The sequence below is a fragment of the Chiloscyllium plagiosum genome, unplaced genomic scaffold (assembly GCF_037043375.1).
Source record: "Chiloscyllium plagiosum isolate Xiang-an unplaced genomic scaffold, Cpla_swu_hap1 HiC_scaffold_53X, whole genome shotgun sequence".
In the NCBI taxonomy this organism is placed as follows: Eukaryota; Metazoa; Chordata; class Chondrichthyes; order Orectolobiformes; family Hemiscylliidae; genus Chiloscyllium; species Chiloscyllium plagiosum.
In genome coordinates this window covers 2,698,086-2,724,262 of record NW_028270191.1, presented here as the reverse complement: position 1 = coordinate 2,724,262, position 26,177 = coordinate 2,698,086, and the positions used below count along the sequence as shown (strand labels likewise).

The following is a 26,177-nucleotide window of genomic DNA, read 5'->3' as shown; positions in this document are numbered from 1 at the left end:
TGTACTCAATACTCTGACCAATAAAGGAAAGCATACCAAACGCCTTCTTCACTATCCTATCTACCTGCGACTCCACTTTCAAGGATCTATGAACCTGCACTCCAAGGTCTCTTTGTTCAGCAACACTCCCTAGGACCTTACCATTAAGTGTATAAGTCCTGCTAAGATTTGCTTTCCCAAAATGCAGCACCTCGCATTTATCTGAATTAAACTCCATCTGCCACTTCTCAGCCCATTGGCCCATCTGGTCCAGATCCTGTTGTAATCTGAAGTAACTGTCTTCGCTGTCCACTACACCTGCAATTTTGGTGTCATCTGCAAACTTACTAACAGTACCTCTTATGCTCACATCCAAATCATTTATGTAAATAACAAAAAGTAGAGGACCCAGCACCGATCCTTGTGGCACTCCACTGGTCACAGGCCTCCAGTCTGAAAAACAACCCTCCACCACCACCCTCTGTCTTCTACCTTTGAGCTAGTTCTGTATCCAAATGGCTAATTCTCCCTGTATTCCATGAGATCTAACCTTGCTAATCATGGGGAACCTTGTCGAACGCCTTACTGAAGTCCATATAGATCACATCTACTGCTCTGTCCTCATCAATCTTCTTTGTTACTTCTTCAAAAAACTCAATCAAGCTTGTGAGACATGATTTCCCACTCACAAAGCCATGTTGACTATCCCGAATCAGTCCTTGCCTTTCCAAATACATGTACATCCTGTCCCTCAGGATTCCCTCCAACAACTTGCCCACCACCGAGATCAGGTTCACTAGTCTATAGTTCCCTGGCTTGTCTTTACCGCCCTTCTTAAAAATGGCACCACGCCCGTTTGCCAACCTCCAGTCTTCCGGCACCTCACCTGTGACTATCGATGATACAAATATCTCAGCAAGAGGCCCAGCAATCACTTCACTAGCTTCCCACAGAGTTCTTGGGTACACCTGATCAGGTCCTGGGGATTTATCCACCTTTAACCGTTTCAAGGCATCCAGCACTTCCTCCTCTGTAATCTGGACATTTTGCAAGATGTCACCATCTATTTCCCTACAGTCTATATCTTCCATATCCTTTTCCACAGTAAATACTGATGCAAAATAATCATTTAGTAACTTTCCCATTTTCTGTGGCTCCACACAAAGGCCACCTTGCTGATCTTTGAGGGGCCCTATTCTCTCACTAGTTACCCTTTTGTCCTTAATATATTTGTAAAAACCCTTTGGATTCTCCTTAGTTGTATTTGCCAACGCTATCTCATGTCCCCGTTTTGCCCTCCTAATTTTCCTCTTAAGTATACTCCTACTTTCTTTATACTCACTATTTTAAAACGAATAGAATTATGGTCGCTGGCCCCAAAGTGCTCCCCCACTGACACCTCAGTCACCTGCCTGCCTTATTTCCCAAGAGTAGATCAAGTTTTGCACCTTCTCTAGTAGGTACATCCACATACTGAATCAAAAAATTGTCTTGTACACACGTAACAAATTCCTCTCCATCTAAACCTTTAACACTATGGCAGTCCCAGTCTATGTTTGGGAAGTTAAAATCCCCTACCATCACCACCCTATTATTCTTACAGATAGCTGAGATCTCCTTATAAGTTTGTTCCTCAATTTCCCTCTGACTATTGGGGGGGTCTATAATACAATCCCAATAAGGTGATCATCCCTTTCTTATTTCTCAGTTCCACCCAAATAACTTCTTTGGATGTATTTCCGGGAGTATCCTCCCTCAGCACAGCTGTAATGCTATCCCTTATCAAAAATGCCACTCCCCCTCCTCTCTTGCCTCCCTTTCTATCCTTCCAGTAGCATTTGTATCCTGGAACATTAAGCTGCCAGTCCTGCCCATCCCTGAGCCATGTTTCTATAATTGCTATGATATCCCAGTCCCATGTTCCTACCCATGCCCTGAATTCGTCTGCCTTCCTTGTTCGGCCCCTTGCATTGAAATAAATGCAGTTTAAGTTATTAGTCCTACCTTGTCCCTGCCTGTCCTGACTGTTTGACTCACTTCTGTTCTCAGCTGTACCTGTCTAAGATCGATCTCTTTCCTCACTATCTCCCTGGGTCCCACCCCCCACCTTACTAGTTTAAATCCTCCCAAGCAGTTCTAGCAAATTTCCTTGCCAGTATATTAGTCCCCTTCCAATTTATAGGCTGGGGCTGTTTTCCCTGGAGCCTCAGAGGCTGAGGGGTGACCTTATAGAGGTTTATAAAATCATGAAGGCATGTCTAGAGTAAATAGTCAAGGTCTGTTCTCTCTGGAGTGGGGAAGTCCAGAGCTAGAGGGCATACATTTAAGGTGAGCAGGGACAGATATAAAAGGGAACTAATGGGCAGCTTTTTCACGCAGAGGGTGGTGCATGTATGGAATGAGCTGCCAGAGGAAGTGGTGGAGGCTGGTACGATTACAACATTTAAAAGGCATCTGGATGGGTATATAGACAGGAAGGGCTTAGAGGGATATGGGCCAAGTGCTGGCAAATGAGACCCGATTAATTTATGATATCTGGTCGGCGTGGATGAGTCGGACCAAAGGGTCTGTTTCTGTGCTGTACATCTCCATGGATTTATCAATCAGTGACATGGCCATTTGTTTCATGCACATGCAGTGTGTTTCCCACATAGGCTGTTGGCACATGTGGTCGGTGTGCCACGAGGTACTATTAGCAAACTGTTCACCACCTTGACTGATCACTGCTGAGTGCCATGATAAGCTGCCTGTTTTGTGTCTGCAGTGAACAACAAGGCAAGACAGAAATATCATCAGTCATTGAGCTCTAGCCTGGGGGCAAAACATAAAAAGACAAGGATGCTGTGAGCCTCCCTGGTCCAGTTGGTGCGTTGTGTCAGTTCCTGTACACAAAATGTCCTTACTGCACCATTTCAATGAGAGTTGCCAGTCCATTTCCAAAGTGGCCACTGCTCATGGAGCGTATCTTGAAATGTTGGTGCCAGACATCCAAGATGGAGGCTCTGAGGGAGCGAGTGGTGAGGTGGAGATGCCAGATACTCACTTTCATGTCAGGAATTCTGGCCAAGTTGTTTCTGCCTGACTATATTAATGAAATGTGATTAGTTAGGAATTTGGCTTTAATGTGCAATAATCCCTGCTAATAGGCCCCTTGTTATTCACTGGTGAGAATCTTGTCTTGACATCCAGGACGTTGTGTCCCATTTGCCTTTTTAATTACTCACTGCATGGTATGCTAACATTTGGGCCCCACACCTGAGGAAGGATAGAACATAGAATATAGAGCATAACAGCGCAGTACAGGCCCTTCGGCCCTCGATGTTGTGCCGACCTGTCATACCAATCTGAAGCCCATGTAACCTACACTATTCCATGTACGTCCATATGCTTGTCCAATGACGACTTAAATGTACTTAAAGTTGGCGAATCTACTACCGTTGCAGGCAAAGCATTCTGTACCATTACTACTCTGTGAGTAAAGAAACTACCACTGACATCTGTCCTATATCTATCACCCCTCAATTTAAAGCTATGCCCCCTCGTGCTCACCGTCACCATACTTGGAAAAAGGCTCTCCGTGTCCACCCTATCTAACCCTCTGATTATCTTAAATGTCTCTATTAAGTCACCTCTCAACCTTCTTCTCTCCAACGAAAACAGCCTCAAGTCCCTCAGCCTTTCCTCGTAAGACTTTCCCTCCATACCAGGCAACATGCTAGTAAATCTCCTCTGCACCCTTTCCAAAGCTTCCACATCCTTCTTATAATGCAGTGACCAGAACTGTACACAATTCTCCAAGTGCGGCCGCACCAGAGTTTTGTACAGCTGTAGCATAACCTCATGGTTCCGGAACTTGATCCCTCTATTAATAAAAGCTAAAACACTGTATGCGTTCTTAACAACCCTGTCAACCTGGGTGGCAACTTTCAAGGATCTGTGTACCTGGACACAGAGATCTCTCTGCTCATCTACACTACCATTAGCCCAGTACTTTGCATTCCGGTTACTCCGACCAAAGTGAATCACCTCACACTTGTCCGCATTAAACTCCATTTGCCACCTCTCAGCCCAGCTCTGCAGCTTATCTATGTCTCTCTGTAACCTACAACTTCGTCACTATCCACAACTCCACTGACCTTAGCGTCGTCTGCGAATTTACTAACCCACCCTTCTACGCCCTCATCCAGGTCATTTATAAAAATGACGAACAGCAGTGGACCCAACACCGACCCTTGCGGTATACCACTAGTACCACTCCAGGATGAACACTTCCCATCAACCACCACTCTCTGTCTTCTTTCAGCAAGCCAATTACTGATCCAAACTGCGATATTTCCCACAATCTCATTCCTTGCCATTTTGTACAATAGCCTACTGTGAGGAACCTTATCGAACACCTTGTTGATATCCATATACACCACATCAACCGGTTTACCTTCATCTACCTGTTTGATCACCTTCTCAAAGAACTCAATAAGGTTTGTGAGGCACAACCTACCCTTCACAAAACCGTGCTGGCTATCTCTAATCAAATTATTATTTTCTGGATGATTATAAATCCTATCTCTTATAACCTTTTCCAACAACTGAAGTAAGGCTCACTGGTCTATAATTACCAGGGTTGTCTCTACTCCCCTTCTTGAACAGGGGAACCACATTTGCTATCCTGCAGTCTTCTGGCACTATTCCTGTAAACAATGACGATTTAAAGATCAATGCCAAAGGCTCGGCAATCCCCTCCCTGGCTTTCCAGAGGATCCTAGGATAAATCCCATCCGGCCCTGGGGTCTTATCTATTTTCACACTCTGCAGGATTTCTAATACCTCTTCCTTGTGAACCTCAATCACACCTCGTCTAGTAACCTGTATCTCATTAATCTCCTCGACAACATTGTCGTTTTCTAGAGTGAATACTGTCGAAAAAATATTCATTTAGTGCTTCCCCTATCTCCTTTGACTCCACACACAACTTCCCACTACTATCCTTGATTGGCCCTAATCTTACTCTCGTCATTCCTTCAATACCTAAAGAAAGCCTTAGGGTTTACCCTGATCCTATCCGCCAACAACTTCTCATGTCTCCTCCTGGCTCTTCTGAGCTCTCTCTTTAGGCCTTTCCTGGCTACCTTGTAATACTCAAGTGCCCTAACTGAGCCTTCACATCTCATCCTAACATAAGTCTTCTTCATCCTCTTGACCAGCGATTCCACTTCCTTCGTAAACCATGGCTCCCGTGCTCTACTGCTTCCTCCCTGCCTGACAGGTACATACTTATCTAGGACACTCAGGAGCTTTTCCTTGAATAAGCTCCACATTTCTAATGTGCCTATCCCCTGCAGTTTCCTACCCCATCCTATGCTTCCTAAATCCTGCCTAATTGCATCGTAATTTCCCTTCCCCCAGCTGTAACTCTTGCCCAGAGGTATGCACCTATCCCTTTCTATCACTAAAGTAAACATAACAGAATTGTGATCGCTATCAACAAAGTACTCACCTACTTCCAAATCTAACACCTGGCTGGGCTCATTACCCAGTACCAAATCTAATGTGGCCTCGCCCCTTGTTGGCCTGTCTACATACTGTGTCAGGAAGCTCTCCTGCACACACTGGACAAAATCTGACCCATCTACAGTACTCGTACTATAGAGTTCCCAGTCAATATTTGGAAAGTTGAAGTCCCCCATGACAACCACCCTGTCTCTCTCACTCCTATCGAGAATCATCTTTGCTATCCTGTGCAGGCATTGGAGACAGTTCAGAGGAGGTTTACAAAGGGATGAAAGGCTTGTCATATAAGCAGCTGTTGAGGACTCTGGGTTTGTACTTGATAGAGTTTAGAAGGCAGGGGGGATCTGTTGAAACTTACAAAATAGTGAGAGGTCTGGATAGAGTGGACATGGGGATGATGTTTACACAAGTGGGAGAGACTAAGACCCGAGGGCACAGCTTCAGAGTGAAAGGTCAATCCTTTAAATTGAGATGAAGAGGAATTTCCTCAGCCAGGAGTGGTGAATCTGTGGAAGTCATTGGTGCAGTTTAGCTCAGTTGGCTGGATGGTTGGTTTACAGAGCAGTGTCATGCCAATAGCGTGGTTTCAGTTCCCATCACCAGTTTGAGGTTACCATGAAGGACTCTCCCTGTCAACCTCTTCCATTGCTTGAGGTCTGGTGGTCCTCAGGTTAAATCACCACCAGTCGCTTCTCTCTAATGAGAGAGCAGCCTCTATGGTCTGGTAAGACAATGGCAACACATTGCTGCAGAAAGCTTTGGAGGGCAAGTCGATGAGTGTATTGAAGACTGAGATAGATAGGTTCTTGATTGTAAGGGTTACAAGGTCAAGGAAGGAGAATGGGGCTGTGAATTATATCGGCCATGATCGGCTGGTGGAGCAGACCCAATGTGGCCTCACTCTGCTCCTATACCTTCTGGGCTATGAGCACCCAGATCCCTCTGTGTTGCACTTCTTAGGAGTCTCTCTCTCCATTTAAGTAATAATCTGCCTTTTGATTTTTCCTACCAAAGTGCAGTACCAGTTTGACACATTCTATTGAATTATATCCAAGGTGAGTTACTTCAATTCTCAGTCAGTGATGTGATTTTCCTGTCTGCATCTTTTAACCTAAGTAGGACATCCCATCAATGGACCATTCTATCCCATTCAGGAACCTGGACAGTCCATACAATATTCTTATAATTTCTTTAAAATGGAAATCAAACATTCCCATTTGCTTCCAGACATTCCGATGTTTTACATGTTCGTTATTCACCTTCAGTGACGTCTTATTTCCTCAAAAGTAATCCTGCTCAGCGAGATTGTGCCTGAAATTGTAACATTGCAAAATTATCCCAAATTCTGATAGCAGTGTTGTTGGACTGACAGGTTTTGTCAGTATTCAAATTATTTCTCTCCATAAGTCAAGTTTTGCTTTCAGTATGCCAGAAAGGCCATTAGTTTTCCATTAGTTTTTTCTTGAAAAGTCCAGTTTGTTTATCTTCTGATGTTTCAGGCGGAATTCCTTTTGCTTGTAGCAACTCTGAAGAATTGATGTTATCAATTCCAATTTCAGTTTCGACACAATTGGTCAGGGTTGGTGGTTTTATATTATGTTTTCCTATTGGACCCAGAAGCACTTTCCAGAAGGAAAAGTCAGTAAAACCAGTAAAACCTGGTCTTTTGTTATGTTTAAATCAACCTGTTTTGGACAGCGCAGGTGGGACTTGAATGTGGACCACCTGGCTTAGAGGTAGGGATGCCACCACTGCACTACAAGGGTCCTACCAACTTGTATACTTCACAATGGTAGGCCATTATGTTAATTCTAAGCATGACTGCTTTCTTATTAGGTTTTGAGGTAGCTTGCAGAGCTGTGGTTCTCAGGCCCTTTGTCTCAAATGATAACAAAATGAAATACACCATTTTATGCAGAGAGGACGGTAATGGGATTGGTTTAGATTAGATTACTTACAGTGTGGAAACAGGCCTTTCGGCCCAACAAGTCCACACCGACCCGCCGAAGCACAACCCACCCAGACCCATTCCCCTACACTTACCCTTTCACCTAACACTACGGGCAATTTAGCATGGCCAATTCACCTAACCTGCACATTGTTGGATTGTGGGAGGAAACCGGAGCACCCAAAGGAAACCCACGCAGACAAGGGGAGAATGTACAAACATCACACAGACAGTTGCCTGAGGCGGGAATTGAACCTGGGTCTCTAGCACTGTAAGGCAGCAGTGCTGACTACTGTGCCTCCATGCCGCCCACTGCCACCATGCCGCCCATGTGGTATCATCAGCACAACATCGTGGGCCAAAGGCTGTTGGGGTTGTATGTACTATGATTGGGCAGATCCAGCAGAAATATTGTATGGCTGGAGAGAGAGAGAGAGATAAACCAAAGTAGACGAGTCTCAGTGCATTGGCTGCAGATCTGACACCATATCTGGTGAAGATTTTTAATGAAGACAGGCAGAAGAACATGCAACAAGCCATCAGCCTGCAGCTGATAGGTGGCGATTAGAAGAGTTTTGAACCAAAAAGTTGAGGGAGAGGCCTAAGCACTCTTCAAGGCCCTTTCTTTCCTCCAATCTCCCATGCTATGTGCCTCCTCTTTACCAATGACTTAGCTGGCAACCCCTCCATTGGTATGTGAACTGGAGGAGGCTTTCATGTGGTTTGAGTATTTCTGGTCTGTGTGCCAGCTTGTCATGGAGGAAGAGTGGGAACAACATAGCTTCTGCCTGCTGAAGACTTCAATGGTAGCTTAGCATAATATCTAGGAGAAGGGAAGTTCATAATCTACAATCCCTTTCTATCCTCTTGTCTTCAGCGTGCTGCCTTTTCTAACTGTATAACAGGCACAGTAACACAATCTGTGCTCTATTCTCAGCCTGTTTTCTCTGCTCCTCCAACAGGATCTGTTGGTTCTGGTTCAGCTGTAATTCGATCTTTCAATTAACCATTTGCTTACCCATAGCAGCCTTAGCTCATCTGGGCACTTCTCAGAAGGAACTGCTTGAACGGAAGTCCAATTACAGCTTTTTTCTTTTCAGAAGACTTCCCTGTTTCACTTTAAAACTGAAGAAACTTTCTCAAAAGAAAGCACAGCCTTTTGCCCAAAGCACAAGGCAGTCATCTATACAGTCAATGGATAGAAAACTGATTAAGTTTTTACTGTTTAAAACATTGTTGTAATAAAGCAACTAGAATCAACAGAATTCAAATATTAACAGACTAATTATATTCAAGTAAAAAGTTTGTATGGTTGGAACAACAAAGGTACACCTGACCTAATGTGGGGATGCCGGAGCTGAGTGAGTTGGACCAGGTCAAGAATCAAACGATACTGGGTTATAGTCCCAACAGGTTGATTTGAAATTGCACATTTTCAGTGCCTGAAGAAGAGCCCGTCTTGCACAAATTTGATGCGTCCAGTTGGCAGAATCTCTCACCTCTCACTCAATGGATTTGGCTTTTGATTTGCTGGCATTGACAGCGATATCCCTTCCTCTGTTCCCAGATATGGTCAATCAAACAGCAAACCCTTGCATAACTTCTGTCCAGTTTTCATAACAGTTCTCATAAAAACTCATACCAGTTTTTGTGGCACAGAATCCCCTGATCCCCTTCTCTGATTCCTCCAAATAGTCTTGATTTGGAGGGGCTAGTGTTGGACTGGGATGTGCAAAGTTAAAAATCACACCATGCCGGGTTATAGTCCAACAGATTTATTTGGAAGCACTAGCTTTCAGAATGCTGCTCCTTCATGAGGTGGTCTGATGAAGGAGCAGCTGGTGTTGTGTGATTTTTAACTTCTAATAGTCTGGTTGACTCTGGCTAAACTGAAACAGTGGCAATACTGGTCTTTGTTCAGTTCATAATCTACAATCCCTTTCTATCCTCTTGTCTTCAGCGTGCTGCCTTTTCTAACTGTATAACAGGCACAGTAACACAATCTGTGCTCTATTCTCAGCCTGTTTTCTCTGCTCCTCCAACAGGATCTGTTGGTTCTGGTTCAGCTGTAATTCGATCTTTCAATTAACCATTTGCTTACCCATAGCAGCCTTAGCTCATCTGGGCACTTCTCAGAAGGAACTGCTTGAACGGAAGTCCAATTACAGCTTTTTTCTTTTCAGAAGACTTCCCTGTTTCACTTTAAAACTGAAGAAACTTTCTCAAAAGAAAGCACAGCCTTTTGCCCAAAGCACAAGGCAACACTCCAGATGCAAATGAAAGCAGGAAGGAGTGTAGTAAAGTGATTGCTGTGATTGGAGAGAAAATAAAACAGGTATGAAAAATTTCATCCTCCTCCTCCTGGACTTCAGTTCCTCCCACAAATAGGAAGGGAAATTGGCTGGTCGATTTATCTTCAACTGTCCTGTCAGCTCATGCTGTTTGAAAAGTGTGCAACACAAGCTATAGCTAGAGCTCTTGTGGCACAGTAGTAGTGTCCCTGCCTCTGACTCAGGAGGTTCAAGTTCCACCTACTCTGAAGGTGTCATAACACCACTGAACAAGTTGACTGGAAAATACCACAGGCTCTGTCTAAAACAGTTGACCAATTACATCTTGGCTTCTATTGACACCATGAAATTTCTATTTGGCCTAACATTGCTACAACTACAGTAGTAGAGGCAACTTAGCAATTTGTTATCATGCCCCATTTTTGAGGTGCAACTGCCCTGATTTTGAAGGACTGGAGGTCTGAAAATTGACGGCACTGTAGCAACATTCTGGTTTGTAAAAGCTGCCTTTGCAATGAGACTGGGATCATTCTTCTTTGTAATGCACAAAACATTTCAGGCTTTTGGTTGTTATTTTAACATTTCTTGCCTTCTCTACGGAAAGCATGGACTTCCCACAGGCATGTCCGTGTGTCTGGATCAGTGTGTTTGGATCTTGGTGTTTGTGCATGACTTTGGATGATGTTTGATCGGGACCGGAACAACATAGGCCATGGTGAGAAATATGGCAGAAGCATGCGATAATTCCAGTGAGGCCTATCTCAATGCTGGGAGAAACTTGCTGCTTCTTTTAACTCAGTTAAAAATCACAAAACACCAAGTTATAGTCCAACATGTTTATTTGGAAGCACTAGCTTTCGGAGCGACGCTCCTTCGTCAGGTGATTGATGCCTGATGAAGGAGCAGCGCTCCGAAAACTAGTGCATCCAAATAAACCTGTTGGACTATAACCTGGTGTTGTGTGATTTTTAACTTTGCCCACACCAGTCCAACACCAGCACCTCCAAGTCTTTTACCTAAGTTACAGTCCCTGGTGGTACCGTGGCTCATAGCACAAGGGACCTGGGCTTGATTCCAGCCTCGGGTGACTGTATGCGTGGAGTTTGCACATTGTCTGTGTGGGTTTCTGCTGATTTCCCCCCACAGTCCAAAGATGTTGCGGCTGTATAGGGCACTGGTTAGGCCACTTTTGGAATATTCTGTGCAATTCTGGTCTCCCTCCTATTGGAAGGATGTTGTGAAACTTGAAAGGGTTCAGAAAAGATTTACAAGGATGCTGTCAGGTTTGGAGGGTTTGAGCTATAGGGAGAGGATGGACAGGCTGAGGCTGTTTTCCCTGGAGCGCCGAAGGCTGAGGGGTGACCTCATAAAGGATATGGATAAGCTAATTAGACAAAGTCTTTTCCCTGGGGTTGGGGAGTCCAGAACTAGAGGGCATAGGTTTATGGTGAGAGGGAAAAGATATAAATGGAACCTAAGGGGCAACTTTTTCATGCAGAGGGTGGCGCGTATGTGGAATGAGCTGCCAGAGGAAGTGCTGGAGACTGGTACATTTACAACATTTAAAAGGCATCTGGATGGGTATATGAATAGGAAGGGTTTAGAGGGATATGGGCCATGTGCTGGCAAATGGAACTAGATTGGGTTGGGATATCTGGTCGGCATGGACAAGTTGGATCAAAGGGTCTGGTTCCGTACTGTACACCTCTACGATTCCATGTGCAGGTTAGGTGGATTGGCTGTGCTTTAAAACAGAATTGCCCTGTGGTGAGCAGGTCAGGTGGGTACAAACAGGGATGGGGTGGGTCTAGGTACGATGCTCTTCAAAAGGTTGGTTCAGACTCAATGGGCCAAATGGCATCTTTCTGCATTGTAGAGATTCTATAAAGTTCCAGATGGCAAGGTGAGATTCTCACTGGGCAGTGGTGAGTTGCCTATTAATGGGGATTATTGTTTGTTGATGATCTTATTAAATACACATCTCACCTCACTGAAGTGCAGCTTTCTACGATATCCTTGCTGCGAGCAAACTAGACATCAAGAATTCTTGACAACTTCAGTTCGCTGCTTCTTTCAAACAACCTCCATCTTTGACCCCTGGCACCAGCATCTTCATGGACACCAGCCAAAAACACCCAGCTCCATGGACATTGGCATCTGACATGTGCCAGGCTTTTAGATTCACCATGATTCATCTCCATTCTACTTACAGGATGCTTCTGCAACTTCAGTGCTGTCTCTTGGGCTGCAACTACCATGATAATGCTGCAGCAAGGACACTTTACACTCAAGGCCATGTAATCTGCTCATGGACTGGACCAGATTGTATATCTGAGTTGTTCTCTGACTCACTTTGTGCTCACAAACTTTGAGCTGACCTGGATGATCATAATATCCCTGCTTTGCCTTGTCCCCTCAGCCAGAGATGCCATTTAGTACAGAAACAAAGCCAGGAAACTTGAAATGGTTGTTGGCAGTCTTCAGTCAAGGGAGGTCGCCTTTGGTCAGGGAGCCGGTCCAGAATGTAATCTAAGAGCAGCCTTCTGACCTGCCCATACCAGAGCAAGCATTTGGACAGTCAGTCAACTATTTGGGGCAGTCAGAGTCAGGATCCAGCGAAGGATTGTCCCAGTCCTATTGACAGGCAACCTTTCCAATCATGAGGAGCTGAATGTCAGCCACTTCCACCATTCACCTTGAGTTTGTCTGCTCTCCTGTGGCTCTGAAATGATGGTTGGGTCTTCAGGGAAATGGAAGTGGGTGACATAGCTGTTACTTTTGGTGCAAGTGGGAAGGTGTTACCCTGGCAGAGTGGAAAAGGTAATTGACCTTCCTTCTGCAGTGCTGGGCAGTGCTGGGCATTCCTCCAGATGGCTGAGACCGCACTGACACAGGCAGGCATGCTCTGGTGAAGTGGTCTGCACTGCTGGTCCTGTGGGGAAGAGGAAGTCCCATGTTGGCAGGATCCTCCATGACCCTGTCCACAAATCAGGGGCACTGAATTGCCCCTTTCTATGCCATCTCCAGGGCAATGGTCAGAACATGTGCAGGGCAGCTCCGTCGACCAGTCTTTATTCAGAACTCAAGACCTTTTAAAGATGGTGCAGGTGCAAGGGATTCCGGTGAATTCATGGGATATCTGCTGAATGGAAGTTGTTCCAGAAATGACACATGATAAGATGGGGGTGGTGATTGCGTGTGAGAGATGCAGTAGAAAGGGTAAGCAATTGATGAGGTGAGTTTGGTAAGATGGGGCAAGAGAACCCACTCGGTCTTACAGCGACAATCCCTCCAAAAAGAAACTCGATGCAATCCAGACTTGCCCAACAAAATACAAGATTCAGCTCACTACATCTCTGAAATCTATACTGATATACTGACTGTGAGAATTAATGATGGTTATGGTGAGACACTGTTGTCCTGAGTGAAGGATCCCAAGTGAATTAAGTCTCGATCAGTGGGTCTGACAATAAGCATGCTTCTAACACCTAGGATTGTTCATTGTTTACAAAGTATTTTATTCCCAGCATTGACAAACAATATTAAACTCCTATTCATGATAAAAGTCAGCTGTTTGGGCAGACTGCAGTTTGAGGAAACAGCTGTTCAGTCCCTTGAGGATGTCTGTCTGGTTTTCCCTAAAATACCTCCAAGCACACCCAGCTCTCAGCAGAAACAGGAATATGGTTTATTTAGACAATGAATCCAAATGAGCTTTCTGTCCTTGAGCAGACCAACTGAATGTTTAAAAATAACATCTATTCAATTCTAATTTAAGAAATAATTTCAAATCAAGTGACTGACGGCCTTCCATCATACTCAGTCTGTCATGTCTCATTCAGCTTGTCACGTCACCTGATACATGGTCAGTTTAGCCATTATACCTATCACTGGGAGACAATATGCAAAATGTTTCAAGAATGGTGGGCGGCACGGTGGCACAGTGGTTAGCACTGCTGCCTCACAGTGCCAGAGACCGGGGTTCAATTCCCGCCTCAGGCAACTGATTGTGTGGAGTTTGCACGTTCTCCCCGTGTCTGTGTGGGTTTCCTCCGGGTGCTCCGGTTTCCTCCCACAGTCCAAAGATGTGCAGGTCAGGTGAATTGGCCATACTAAATTGCCCATAGTGTTAGGTAAGGGGTACATGTAGGGGTATGGGTGGGTTGCGCTTCGGCGGGGCGGTGTGGATTTGTTGGACCGAAGGGCCTGTTTCCACACTGTAAGTAATCTAATCTAATGTTTTTGGGTGGCAGCTGGGCCCTAGGTTCGATTCCAACCTTGGGTGGCTGGCTGTGTGCAGCTGGCACATTCTCCCTGTTCCTGCTGGTTGCTCCAGTTTCCTCTCACAGTCCAAAGCTGAAGTTAAAAATCACACCACCAGGTGATAGTCAAACAGGTTTATTTGGAAGCACTAGCTTTCGGAGCGCTGTTTCTTCATCAGGTGGTTGTGAAAGAGCAGCGCTCCGAAAGCTAGTGCTTCCAAATAAACCTGTTGGGCTATAACCTGGGTGTTGTGTGATTTTTAACTTTGTCCACCCCAGTCAAACACCAACTACTCCACATCATGGAGTCCAAGGATGTGTAGGTTAGGGTGGAATTGGCCATGCTAAATTGTCCGATAGTGCCCAGGGATGTGAAGCTAGGTGGATTGGCCATAGGGAATGTGAGGGGTGGGGGAGGTTGGATGCTCTTGGAGGGCTGCTGAAGACTCAATGGGTTGAATGGCCTCTACCTTAAGGGGCGGCACGGTAGCTCAGTGGTTAGCACTGCTGCCTCACAGCACCGGGGACCCGCGCTTGATCCCAGCCTCGAGCAACTGTTTATGTGGAGTTTGCACATTCTCCCCCTCTAGGTGCTTCGGTTTCCTCCCACAGTCCAATGATGTGCAGGTTAGGTGAATTGGCCATGCTAAATTGTCCACAGTGTTAGGTGCATTAGTCAGGGGTAAGTATAGGGTAGGGGTATGGGTCTGGGTGGGTTACTCTTTGGAGGGAAGGTGTGGACTTGTTGGGCCAAAGGGCCTGTTTCCACATTGTAGGGAATCAAATCTAAAACCTGCACTGTCAAGAATCTCTGACTACAGATCACAGATTTTGTTTTGTCGAATGTGCACTTGGGATGTGGGCATTGCTGGCATGGCCAGTGTTTGTTGCCCATCCCTCATTACCCATGAGCTGAGTGGCTTGCTAGGGCCATTTCAGAGGGCGGTTGACAGCCAACCACATTGCTATGGGTCTGGAGTCACATATCGGCCAGATCAGGAAAGGACGGCAGATTTCCCTCCCTGGAGGATGTTAGTGAACCAGTTGGGGTTTATAGCAATCGGTGGCTGGGACGAGCTTGATGTCTCAGACTTTTTTTGAAAAGAATTGACATTCCACCAGCTGCCATGACTGCCACCATTTCACTGCCACGGCCTGGTTTCTGGGCAGTCCGTCTCCAGCACAATCCCAGTAGCTGGGATGGCAAAGCTTCACGGTGGCCTTGGCATTGTCATTCACAGTAAATCAGGCAAAACACACATTTTCCTCCTGTCCCTCACACCCAGACTGCAGGAAGAAAATCACCCAGTCTTGCTCCTCACTCTCCTGATGCTGATATGGGCTGTGAGGTACGTAGCTTTACTTCCTGCAAAATAATGCTGCTACTGATGAAGAAAAGTTCTCACGAACCGCAGGAAACGTCTTGCAGGAAAAGCCTTACAGTTGGTGCCAGGGCAGCAGCAGCAGCAGCTTCCCATCAGATTCCATTGACAGTCTTGAACGAGCAATCTGAAACAGTGAAGTCTGCTTCCTGTTTGTGTTCAAACTTGCACCTCATTTCAGAAGAATTTGGCTGAGGATGATTAAACCTGGTGGTTGAATGAACACTTTGAAAAGCACACTGGCGGGCTAATGGTTTAATTTGCTGAGGTGCTGCTGTTTGTAATCAAAGCATTTTCCTTCTGCGACATCTGGGTCACAAAGGGAGAGGGTGTGGGAGGTGCGCAGGCTGGAACAAACTAGCCCTCCTCAAACAGACTATCGCAGGATCTGTATGGGAATAAGATCCTTCTCTCCTCAAACACGTCTCATCTGCAACAGTACAACAGAGCTGTGCTGAGGACAAGGCTGCACGAGGGAAAAATATATCAGTGGGACTCCTCTTAACAGAAACTGACTGAGTAAGTCATCCCCACTTCAGTACTCTGAGTCACACCAGATCAAACTGTGCTTCACTGGAATAAATGCTCCTCTGTACCTAATCCCATGCTGTCCCTGCCCTGGGAGAGTTTGATGGGGGACAGTGTAGAAGGAGCTTTACTCTTTATCTAACCCTGTGCTGTTCCTGTTCTGGGAGTGTGTGATGGGGGCAGTGTAGAGGGATCTTTACTCTGTATCTAACCCCGAGCTGTCCCTGTCCTGGGAGTGTTTGACGGGGGGTACAGTGTAGAAGGAGCTTTAATCTCTATCTAACCCCGTGCTGTCCCTGTCCTGGGAGTATTTGATGTGGGGGGTACAGTGTAGAAGGAGTTTTACTCTGTATCTAACCCTGTGCTGTACCATTTTTGGGAGAGTGTGATGGGGGCAGTATCGAGGGATTCTTACTCTGTATCTAAACACGTGCTGTTCCTGTCCTGGGTTAAAAATCACACAACAGCAGGTTATAGTCCAACAGCTTTACCCTGTATCTAACCCCGTGCTGTCCCTATCCTGGGAATGATTGTTGGGGGACAGTACAGAAGGAGCTTTACTCTGTATCTAACCCCGTGCTGTCCCTGTCCTGGGAGTGTTTGATGGGGGACAGTGTAGAGGCAGCTTTACTCTGTATCTAACCCTGTTCTGACCTTGTCCTGGGCGTGTTTGATGAGGACAATGTAGAGTGAGCTTTCCTCTGTATCTAACGCAGTGCTGTCCCTCTCCCGGGAGTGTTTGATGGTGGGATAGTGTAGAGAGATCTTTACTCTGTAGCTAACCCTGTACTGTCCCAGATCTGGGAGTGTTTGCTGGGAGGACAGTGTGGAGGGAGCTTTCCTCTGAATCTGACCCCATGCTGTCCCTCACCTGGGACTGTTTGGTGATGACAGTGTACAGACAGCTTTACTCAGTATCTACCCCTGTACTGTCCCTGCTCTGGGAGTGTTTTATGGGGGACAGTGTGGAGGGAGCTTGATTCTGTATCTAAACCAGTGCTTTCCCTGTCCTGGGACTGTTTGGTAGGGACAGTGTGCAGAGAGCTTTGCTCAGTATCTCACCTTGTGCTGTCCCTGACCTGGAAATGTTTGCTGGGAGACTGTTTGGAGAGAGTTTTACTCTGTCTCCAGTCCCCTAATGTCTCTGTACTAGAAATGTTTAGTGAGAACAATGTTGTGAGCGCTTTCCTTTCAGATTAAAATCATAGAAAAATTGTTCCTTTCAGTTTAAAAGAGTAGAGGAAGGTTTACCTGGGATCTAAGCTGAGCCTGTACCTATCATGTATTTGTTGTGGACAGTGTAGAGAGAGCTTTAATTTCATAGGGAGACCTTTATTTTCAGTGGGAAACCTTACTCTCTCCTTAACCCTGTGTTGTACCTGTCTGAAGGGTGTGTGATAGGAACAGGGAAAAAGGAGTTTCAGTTTCAGGTTAAAGATGTAGAGGGAACTTAAAATTCAGTTTTAAAGTGTACATAGAATACTTGTACAAGGGACAGAGAACAGTACAGCACTGGAACGGATCCTGCAGTCCACCATGTCTACACTGACCATATCACCATTCTAAAGTAATTCCTTCTGCCTGCAAGAGCAAATTACTGCAGATGCTGGACTCTACTGAAAGCAACAAAACTGGAGATCACAGCGAGTCAGGCAGCATCCATGGGGAGAGACAGCAAGCAAATATTTGGAGTCTAGAAGACTTCATCAGAGCTGAAGTGAAGTGTGCAGGGGACAGTGTTTATGCAATAGTTTGAGGGTGTGTGCTGGAGCAAAAGGGTGTTAATAGTTCATGTTAAGTGTTGGACTGTGATAATGGCAGAACAATGGTGTGTCTACCTCCCAGACTGGGAAGAACTGGAGTCGGGGGAGGGGAGAGAGGACATGATGACAGAGAACAAGTAAAGCTAAAACAAAGGGAAGGAGTGGGAGTTGGTTCCCAATTTGATGGTGTTGAACTCAATATGAAGACCAGAAGGCTGCCTACTCTGAAGATGAGATATTGTTCCTCCAGTTTGTGCTGTGATCTACTGGAACATTGCAGCAGGCCATGGGGATTGTGGGCATGTGAGCAGGACACCGTGTTAAAATGACCAGCTACGGGAAGGTCAGGGTCACGCTTGCGCACAGACCAGGGGTGTACCGCAATGTGGTCACTCAGTCTGCGTTTGGTTTCTCCAACATACAGTAGGCCACATTGGGTGTAGTGAATACAATACACAAGATTGGAGGAGGTATTCAATGTGAAGACCAGAAGGCTGTAAACTGCCTACTCTGAAGATGAGATATTGTTTCTCCAGTTTGTGCTGGAGCATGCCAAGGGGATTGTGGGCATGTGAGCAGGACGTTGTGTTAAAATGACTGTGTTAATAGGTCGGGGTCACAGACCAGAGGTGTTCCACAAAGCGGTCACCCAGTCTGCGTTTGGTTTCTCCAATAAAGAGTTGACCACATTGGGTGCAGTGAATACAATACACTGGAGGAAGTACAAGTGAGATGCTGCTTCACCTGGAAAGTGTGTTTCAACCCCTGGATGGTGATCAGGGAAGAGGGGAAGGGGTAGGTGTTGCACCTTCTGCGATTACATGGGAAGAAGCCTTTGGGAGGGGGGGAGGTGGATGGTTAGTGATCGATGAATGGACTAGAGTGTCCCGGACGGAACGATCCCTGTGGAATGCATAGAGGGGGAGTGAGGTGAAGATGTGTTTGGTGATGGTTTTCTGCTGGAATTGCCTGAAATAACAGAGAATGATCCTTTGAATGCGGAGGCTGGTGGGATGAAATGTGAGGACAAGGAGGACCCGATGACAGTGATACAGTGATGGGAAGGGGCAAGGACAGAAACACCCATCTGCTGCATATGATCCATATCCCTCTAGTCCCTGTCTGTCTGTCTAAATGCCTCTTAAATCTTGCTATCATTTCTGCTTCTATCCTGGCAGCACAATCCAGCCTTACTCAATGGAAACAAAACTTGCTTTGCACATCTGTCTCCCCTCTCATCTTAAACCTATTTCCCTCAGTATTTGTCACTTCCATCCTGGGAAAGAGACTCTGAATAACCACCCTGTCAGTGCCTCTCATCATTATATATATATTTTATCAGGTCGCCTCTCAGCATCTGACTTATAGCTCTCCTTATAGCTAATACCCTCTAATCAAGGCAACATCCTGGTAAACCTCTTCTGCACCCTCTCCAAAGCCTCCACATCCTTATGATTGTGTGAGGACAGAACTGCACCCAATACTCCAAATGTGGCCGAATGTTTGTTACTGCTTTCAGGGAGCTGTGGGTTTTGTCCCCAAGATCGCGCAGTATATCAATGTTCCGAAGGGTCCTACCAGATGGGACCAACTACAATTTCATCAGAGTCATTTATATGCATTACAGAGTAGAGGGGCTTTACTCTGCTGTCCCTGTCCTGGGTGTGTTTGATGGGGACAGTGGAGAAGGAGCTTTGCTCTGTATCTAACCCCGTGCAGTCCCTGTCCTGGGAGTGTTTGATGGGGGACAGTGTGGAGCCAGTTTTGCATTCACTTTTAAAGAGTAGAAAAAGCTGACCTCTGTATCTACAGACCCGTGCTCTTGCTGTGCTTGGAGTCCATGACGGGGGGACAGTGTAGAGAGAGCTTTACCCTATATCTAACCCCTTGCTGTCCCTGTCCTGGGAATATTTGATGGGGGGACAGTGTAGAGGGAGCTTTACTCTGTATCTAACCCTGTGCTGTCCCTGTCCTGGGAGTATTTTACTGGGACAGTGTAGAGGGAGCTTTACTCTGTACCTAACCCCGTGCTGTCTCTGTCCTGGGAGTGTTTGATGGGGGACAGTCTAGTGGGGGCTTTACTCTGTATCTAACCCCGTGCTGTCCCTGTCCTGGAAGTCTTTGATGGGGGGACAGTGTACAGAGAGCTTTGCTCTGCATCTAACCCCATGCCGTACCTGTCCTGGGAGTGTTTGATGGGGCCAGTGCAGCAGAAGCTTTACTCCGTATCTAACCCCATGCTGTCCATGTCCTGGGAGTGTTTGATTTGTGATAGTATAGAGAGAGGCTTACCCAGTATCTAAAACCGTGCTGTCCCTGTCCTGGGATTATTTAATGGTGACCATGTGGACCGAGCTTTACTCTTTATCTAGCCCGTGCTGTCCCTGTCCTGGAAGTGTTTGATAAGGGACAGTATAGAGGGAGCTTTACTCTGTATCTAACTCCTTGCTGTCCCTGTCCTAGAAGTTTTTGATGGGGGGACAGTGTACAGGGAGCTCTACTCTGAATCTAACCCCATGCTGTCCGTGTCCTGGGAGTGTTAGGTGTTTGATGGTGTAGAGAGAGCTTTACCCTGTATCTAACCCCGTGCTGACCCTGTGCTGGAAGTTTTTGATGGGGACAGTGCAGAGACAGATTTACACTGTATCTAAACATGTGCTATCCCTGTCCTGGGAGTGTTTGATGGGGGACAGTGTAGAGGGAGCTTTACTCTGTATCTAACCCCGTGCTGTCCCTATCCCAGGAGTGTTTCATGTGGGGACAGCGTAAAGAAAGCTTTACTCTGTATCTAGCCTTGTGCTGTCCCTGTCCTGGGAGTGTTTGATGGGGGGACAGTGTAGAGTGAACCTTACTCTGTATCTAACCTCGTGCCGATCCTGTCCTGGGAGTGTTGGATGTGGACAGTGTAGAGGGAGCTTTACTCTGTATATAACTCCGTGTTGCCCCTGTCCTGGGAGTATTTGATGGGGGATAGTGTAGAGGAGACTTTACTCTGTATCTGACCCTGTGCTCTCCCTGTCCTGGGTGTGTTTGATGGGGACAGTGTAGAGGGAGCTTTTCTCTGTATCTAACCCCGTGCTGTCCCTGTCCTAGAAGTTTTTGATGGGGACAGTGTACAGGGAGCTCTCCTGTGAATCCAACCCCATGCTGTTCCTGTCCTGGGAGTGTTTAATGTGTGATAGTGTAGAGAGAGCTTTACCCAATAGCTAAACCTGTGCTCTCCCTGTTCTGAAAGTGTTTGATGGCAACAGCTTTACTCTGTATCTAACCCAAAGCAGTCCCTGTCCTGGCAGTGTTTGATGGGGGACAGTGTAGAGAGAGCTCTCCTCTGTATCTAACACCGTATTGTCACTGTCCTGGAAATGTTTGATGAGGGCAGTATACAGTTAGCTTTGCCCTGTATCTGACCCTGAGCTGTCCCTGTCCTGGGTCTGTTTGATGGGGACAGTGTAAAGGGAGCCTTTCCCTGTATCCAACCCCGAGCTGTCCTTGTCCTGGGAGTCTTAGATTAGATTACTTACAGTCTGGAAACAGGCCCTTCGGCCCAACAAGTCCACACCGACCCTCCAAAGAGCAACCCACCCAGACCCATTCCCCTACATTTACCCCTGCACCTAACACTACGGGCAATTTACCTTGGCCAATTCATCTAACCTGCACATTTTTGGACTGTGGGAGGAAACCAGAGCTCCCGGAGGAAACCCACGCAGACACGGGGAGAATGTGCAAACGCCACACTGACAGTTACCTGAGGCGGCAATTGAACCCGGGTCTCTGGTGCTGTGAGGCAGCAGTGCTAACTGCTGTACCACCATACCACCCATCTTTGAGGGTGTGTCAGTATAGAGAGAGCTTTCCTCTGTATCTAACCCTGTGCTGTCATTGTCTTGAAGTGTTTGATAGAGACAGTGTAGACGTAACTTTCCTCTGTATCTCAACCCACACTGTCCCTGTCCTGGGAGTGTTCGATGGGGGGACAGTGTAGAGGCAGCTTTGCTCTGTATCTAACCCCGTGCTGTCCCAATTCTGGGAGTGTTTGATGGGTGGACAGTGTAGAGGCAGCTTTACTCTGAAGCTAACCCCATTCTGTTCCTGTCCTGGGAGTGTTTGATTGTGACCGTGTGGACACAGCTTTCCTCAGTATCTAACCCCGAGCTGTCCCTGTCCTCGGAGTGTTTGATGGGGGGACAGAGTAGAGGGAACTTTTCTCTGTAGCTAGTCCTATGCTGTCCCTGTCCTGGGAGTGTTTGATGGGTGGACAGTGAAGAGGCAGCTTTACTCTGTATCTAACCCCGTGCTGTCCCTGTCCTGGGAGTGTTTGATGTGTGGACATGTCGAGGCAGCTTTACTCTGTATCTAACCCCGTGCTGTCCCTGTCCTGGGAGTGTTTGATGGGGACAGTGTGGAGGGAGCTTTACTCTGTATCTAACCCCGTGCTGTCCCTGTCCTGGGAGTGTTTGATGGGGACAGTGTGGAGGGAGCTTTACTCTGTATCTAACCCCGTGCTGTCCCTGTCCTGGGAGTGTTTGATGGGGACAGTGTGGAGGGAGCTTTACTCTGTATCTAACCCCGTGCTGTCCCTGTCCTGGGAGTGTTTGATGGGGGGACAGTGTAGAGGGAACTTTACTTTGCAGCTAACCCCATGCTGTCCCTGTCCTAGGAGTGTTTGATGTGTGGACAGTGTAGAGGGAGCTTTCCTCTGTACCTAACCCCGTGCTGTCCCTGTCCTGGGAGTGTTTGATGGGTGGACAGTGTAGAGGCAGCTTTACTCTGTATCTAACCCCGTGCTGTCCCTGTCCTGGGAGTGTTTGATGGGGGGACAGTGTAGAGGGAACTTTACTTTGCAGCTAACCCCATGCTGTCCCTGTCCTGGGAGTGTTTGATGTGTGGACAGTGTAGAGGGAGCTTTACTCTGTACCTAACCCCGTGCTGTCCCTGTCCTGGAAGTGTTTGATGGTGGACAGTGCAGAGAGGGCTTTACCCTGTATCTGACCCCGTGCTGTCCCTGTCCCTGGGAGTGTTTGATGGGGACAGTGGACAGCGAGCTTTGCCCTTCTATCTAATCCCGAGCTGTCCCTGTCTTGGGAGTGTTTGGGGGGGTGTCAGTGTAGAGGAAGCTTTATTCTTTATCAAAGTGCTGTCCCTGTTCAGGAGTGTTTGATGTGTGATAGTGTAGAGGTATCTTTACACTGTCTCTAAACCCATGCTGTCCCTGTCCCTGGGACTGTTTGATGGGGACAGTTTAGACAGAGCTTTCCTCTGTATCTAACCCCGAGCTGGCCCTGTCCTGGGACTATTTGTGGGGGAAGGGTCAGTGTAGAGGCAGCTTTCCTCTGTATCTGACACAGTGCTGTCCCTGTCCGAGGAGTGTTTGATGGGGGACAGTGTACAGGGAGCATTCCTCTGTATCTAACTCCATGCTGTCCCTGCCCTGAGAGTGTTTGATGAGTGATAGCGTAAAGGATGCTTTACTCTGTATCTAGCCCCGTGCTGTCCCTGTCCTGGAAGTGTTTGATGGGCGGACAGTGTGAAGGGAGCTTTACTCTGTCGCTAACCCTGTGCTGTCCCTGTCCTGGGAGTGTTTGATTCTGACTGTGTGGAGGTAAAAACAATGACTGCAGATGCTGGAAACCAGATTCTGGATCAGTGGTGCTGGAAGAGCACAGCAATTCAGGCAGCATCCGAGGACAGGCAAAATCGACGTTTCGGGCAAAAGCCCTTCATCAGGAATAAAGGCAGAGAGCCTGAAGCGTGGAGAGATAAGCTAGAGGAGGGCGGGGGTGGGGAGAGAGTGGCATAGAGTACTATAGGTCAGTGGGGAAGGAGATGAAGGTGATAGGTCAGGGAGGAGAGGGTGGAGTGGATAGGTGGAAAAGGAGCTGGGCAGGTTGGACAAGTCCGGACAGGTCAGGGGATCCAGTTTCTGGAGGTTAGAAGCTAGGATGAGGTGGGGGAAGGGGAAATGAGGAAACTGTTGAAATCCACATTGATGCCCTGGGGTTGAAGTGTTCCGAGGCGGAAGATGAGGCGTTCTTCCTCCAGGCGTCTGGTGGTGAGGGAGCGGCGGTGGAGGAGGCCCAGCACCTCCATATCCTCGGCAGAGTGGGAGGGGGAGTTGAAATGTTGGGCCATGGGGCGGTGTGGTTGATTGGTGCGGGTGTCTCTGAGATGTTCCCTAAAGCGCTCTGCTAGGAGGCGTCCAGTCTCCCCAATGTAGAGGAGACCGCATCGGGAGCAACGGATACAATAGATGATATTAGTGGATGTGCAAGTAAAACTTTGATGGATGTGGAAAGCTCCTTTGGGGCCTTGGATAGAGGTGAGGGAGGAGGTGTGGGCGCAGGTTTTACAGTTCCTGCGGTGGCAGGGGAAAGTGCCAGGATGGGAGGGTGGGTCGTAGGGGGGCGTGGACCTGACCAGGTAGTCACGGAGGGAACGGTCTTTGCGGAAGGCGGAGAGGGGTGGGGAGGGAAATATATCCCTGGTGGTGGGGTCTGTTTGGAGGTGGCGGAAATGTCAGCGGATGATTTGGTTTATGCGAAGGTTGGTAGGGTGGAAGGTGAGCACCAGGGGCGTTCTGTCCTTGTTACGGTTGGAGGGGTGGGGTCTGAGGGCGGAGGTGCGGGATGTGGATGAGATGCGTTGGAGGGCATCTTTAACCACGTGGGAAGGGAAATTGCGGTCTCTAAAGAAGGAGGCCATCTGGTGTGTTCTATGGTGGAACCGCTCCTCTTCCCACCCTACCTCTTGCAAAAATGCCATCCCGTATTCCCAATTCCTCCGCCTCCGCCGTATCTGCTCCCAGGATTCCACCATAGAACACACCAGATGGCCTCCTTCTTTAGAGACCGCAATTTCCCTTCCCACGTGGTTAAAGATGCCCTCCAACGCATCTCATCCACATCCCGCACCTCCGCCCTCAGACCCAACCCCTCCAACCGCAACAAGGACAGAACGCCCCTGGTGCTCACCTTCCACCCTACCAACCTTCGCATAAACCAAATCATCCGCCGACATTTCCGCCACCTCCAAACAGACCCCACCACCAGGGATATATTTCCCTCCCCACCCCTCTCCGCCTTCCGCAAAGACCGTTCCCTCCGTGACTACCTGGTCAGGTCCACGCCCCCCTACGACCCACCCTCCCATCCTGCCACTTTCCCCTGCCACCGCAGGAACTGTAAAACCTGCGCCCACACCTCCTCCCTCACCTCTATCCAAGGCCCCAAAGGAGCTTTCCACATCCATCAAAGTTTTACCTGCACATCCACTAATATCATCTATTGTATCCGTTGCTCCCGATGCGGTCTCCTCTACATTGGGGAGACTGGACGCCTCCTAGCAGAGCGCTTTAGGGAACATCTCCGAGACACCCGCACCAATCAACCACATCGCCCAGTGGCTCAACATTTCAACTCCCCCTCCCACTCTGCCGAGGATATGGAGGTGCTGGGCCTCCTCCACCGCCGCTCCCTCACTACCAGACGCCTGGAGGAAGAACGCCTCATCTTCCGCCTCGGAACACTTCAACCCCAGGGCATCAATGTGGATTTCAACAGTTTCTTCATTTCCCCTTCCCCCACCTCATCCTAGCTTCTAACCTCCAGAAACTGGATCCCCTGACCTGTCCGGACTTGTCCGACCTGCCCAGCTCCTTTTCCACCTATCCACTCCACCCTCTCCTCCCTGACCTATCACCTTCATCTCCTTCCCCACTGACCTATTGTACTCTATGCCACTCTCTCCCCACCCCCACCCTCCTCTAGCTTATCTCTCCACGCTTCAGGCTCTCTGCCTTTATTCCTGATGAAGGGCTTTTGCCCGAAACGTCGATTTTGCCTGTCCTCGGATGCTGCCTGAATTGCTGTGCTCTTCCAGCACCACTGATCCAGAATCTGACTGTGTGGACACAGCTTTCCTCAGTATCTAACCCCGAGCTGTCCCTGTCCTGGGAGTTCTTGATGGGTGCACAATGTAGAGAGAGCTTTACTCTGTACCTAACCCTGTGCTGTCCCTGTCCTGGGAGTGTTCGATGGGTGGACAGTGTAGAGGGTTCTTTACTCTGTAGCTAACCCCTTGCTGTCCCTGTCCTGGGAGTGTTTGATGTGTGGACAGCGTAGAGGGAGCTTTCCTCTGTACCTAACCCCGTGCTGATTCTGTGCTAGGAGTGTTTGATGTGTGATAGTGTAGAGAGAGTTTTACCCTGTATCTGAACCCATGCTGTCCCTGTCCTGGGAGTGTTAGATGGGGACAGTGTACAGGGAGCTTTGCCCTCTATCTAATCCCGAGCTGTCCCTGTCCTGGGAGTGTTTGGGGGGTGTCAGTGTAGAGGGAGCTTTACTCTTTATCTAAGTGCTGTCCCTGTTCAGGAGTGTTTGATGTGTGATAGTGTAGAGGGATCTTTACCCTGTCTCTAAACCCATGCTGTAACTATCCTTGGGAGTGTTTGATGGGGACAGTGTACAGGGAGCTTTGCCCTGTATCTAACCTGAGCTGGCCCTGTCCTGGGAGTGTTT

At 47.7% G+C, this 26,177-nt stretch overlaps 1 protein-coding gene across 5 annotated transcripts in view; it reads left to right on the top strand.

The window, feature by feature from the left end:
* LOC122543404 (calcitonin gene-related peptide type 1 receptor-like) overlaps positions 1-26,177 on the top strand; it is a 196,284-nt gene that overhangs the window by 16,892 nt on the left and 153,215 nt on the right. For 3 of the 5 annotated variants that reach the window (XM_087985430.1, XM_087985429.1, XM_087985427.1), the window contains exon 1: positions 15,510-15,889. The exons of 1 other annotated variant lie outside the window; for it this stretch is intronic. The gene's annotated coding sequence lies outside the window, so the exon portion shown is untranslated. Of the gene's footprint in view, positions 1-15,509; positions 15,890-26,177 lie in introns of those variants that run through there. One more of the 5 variants, XM_087985432.1, reaches the window with a different exon arrangement.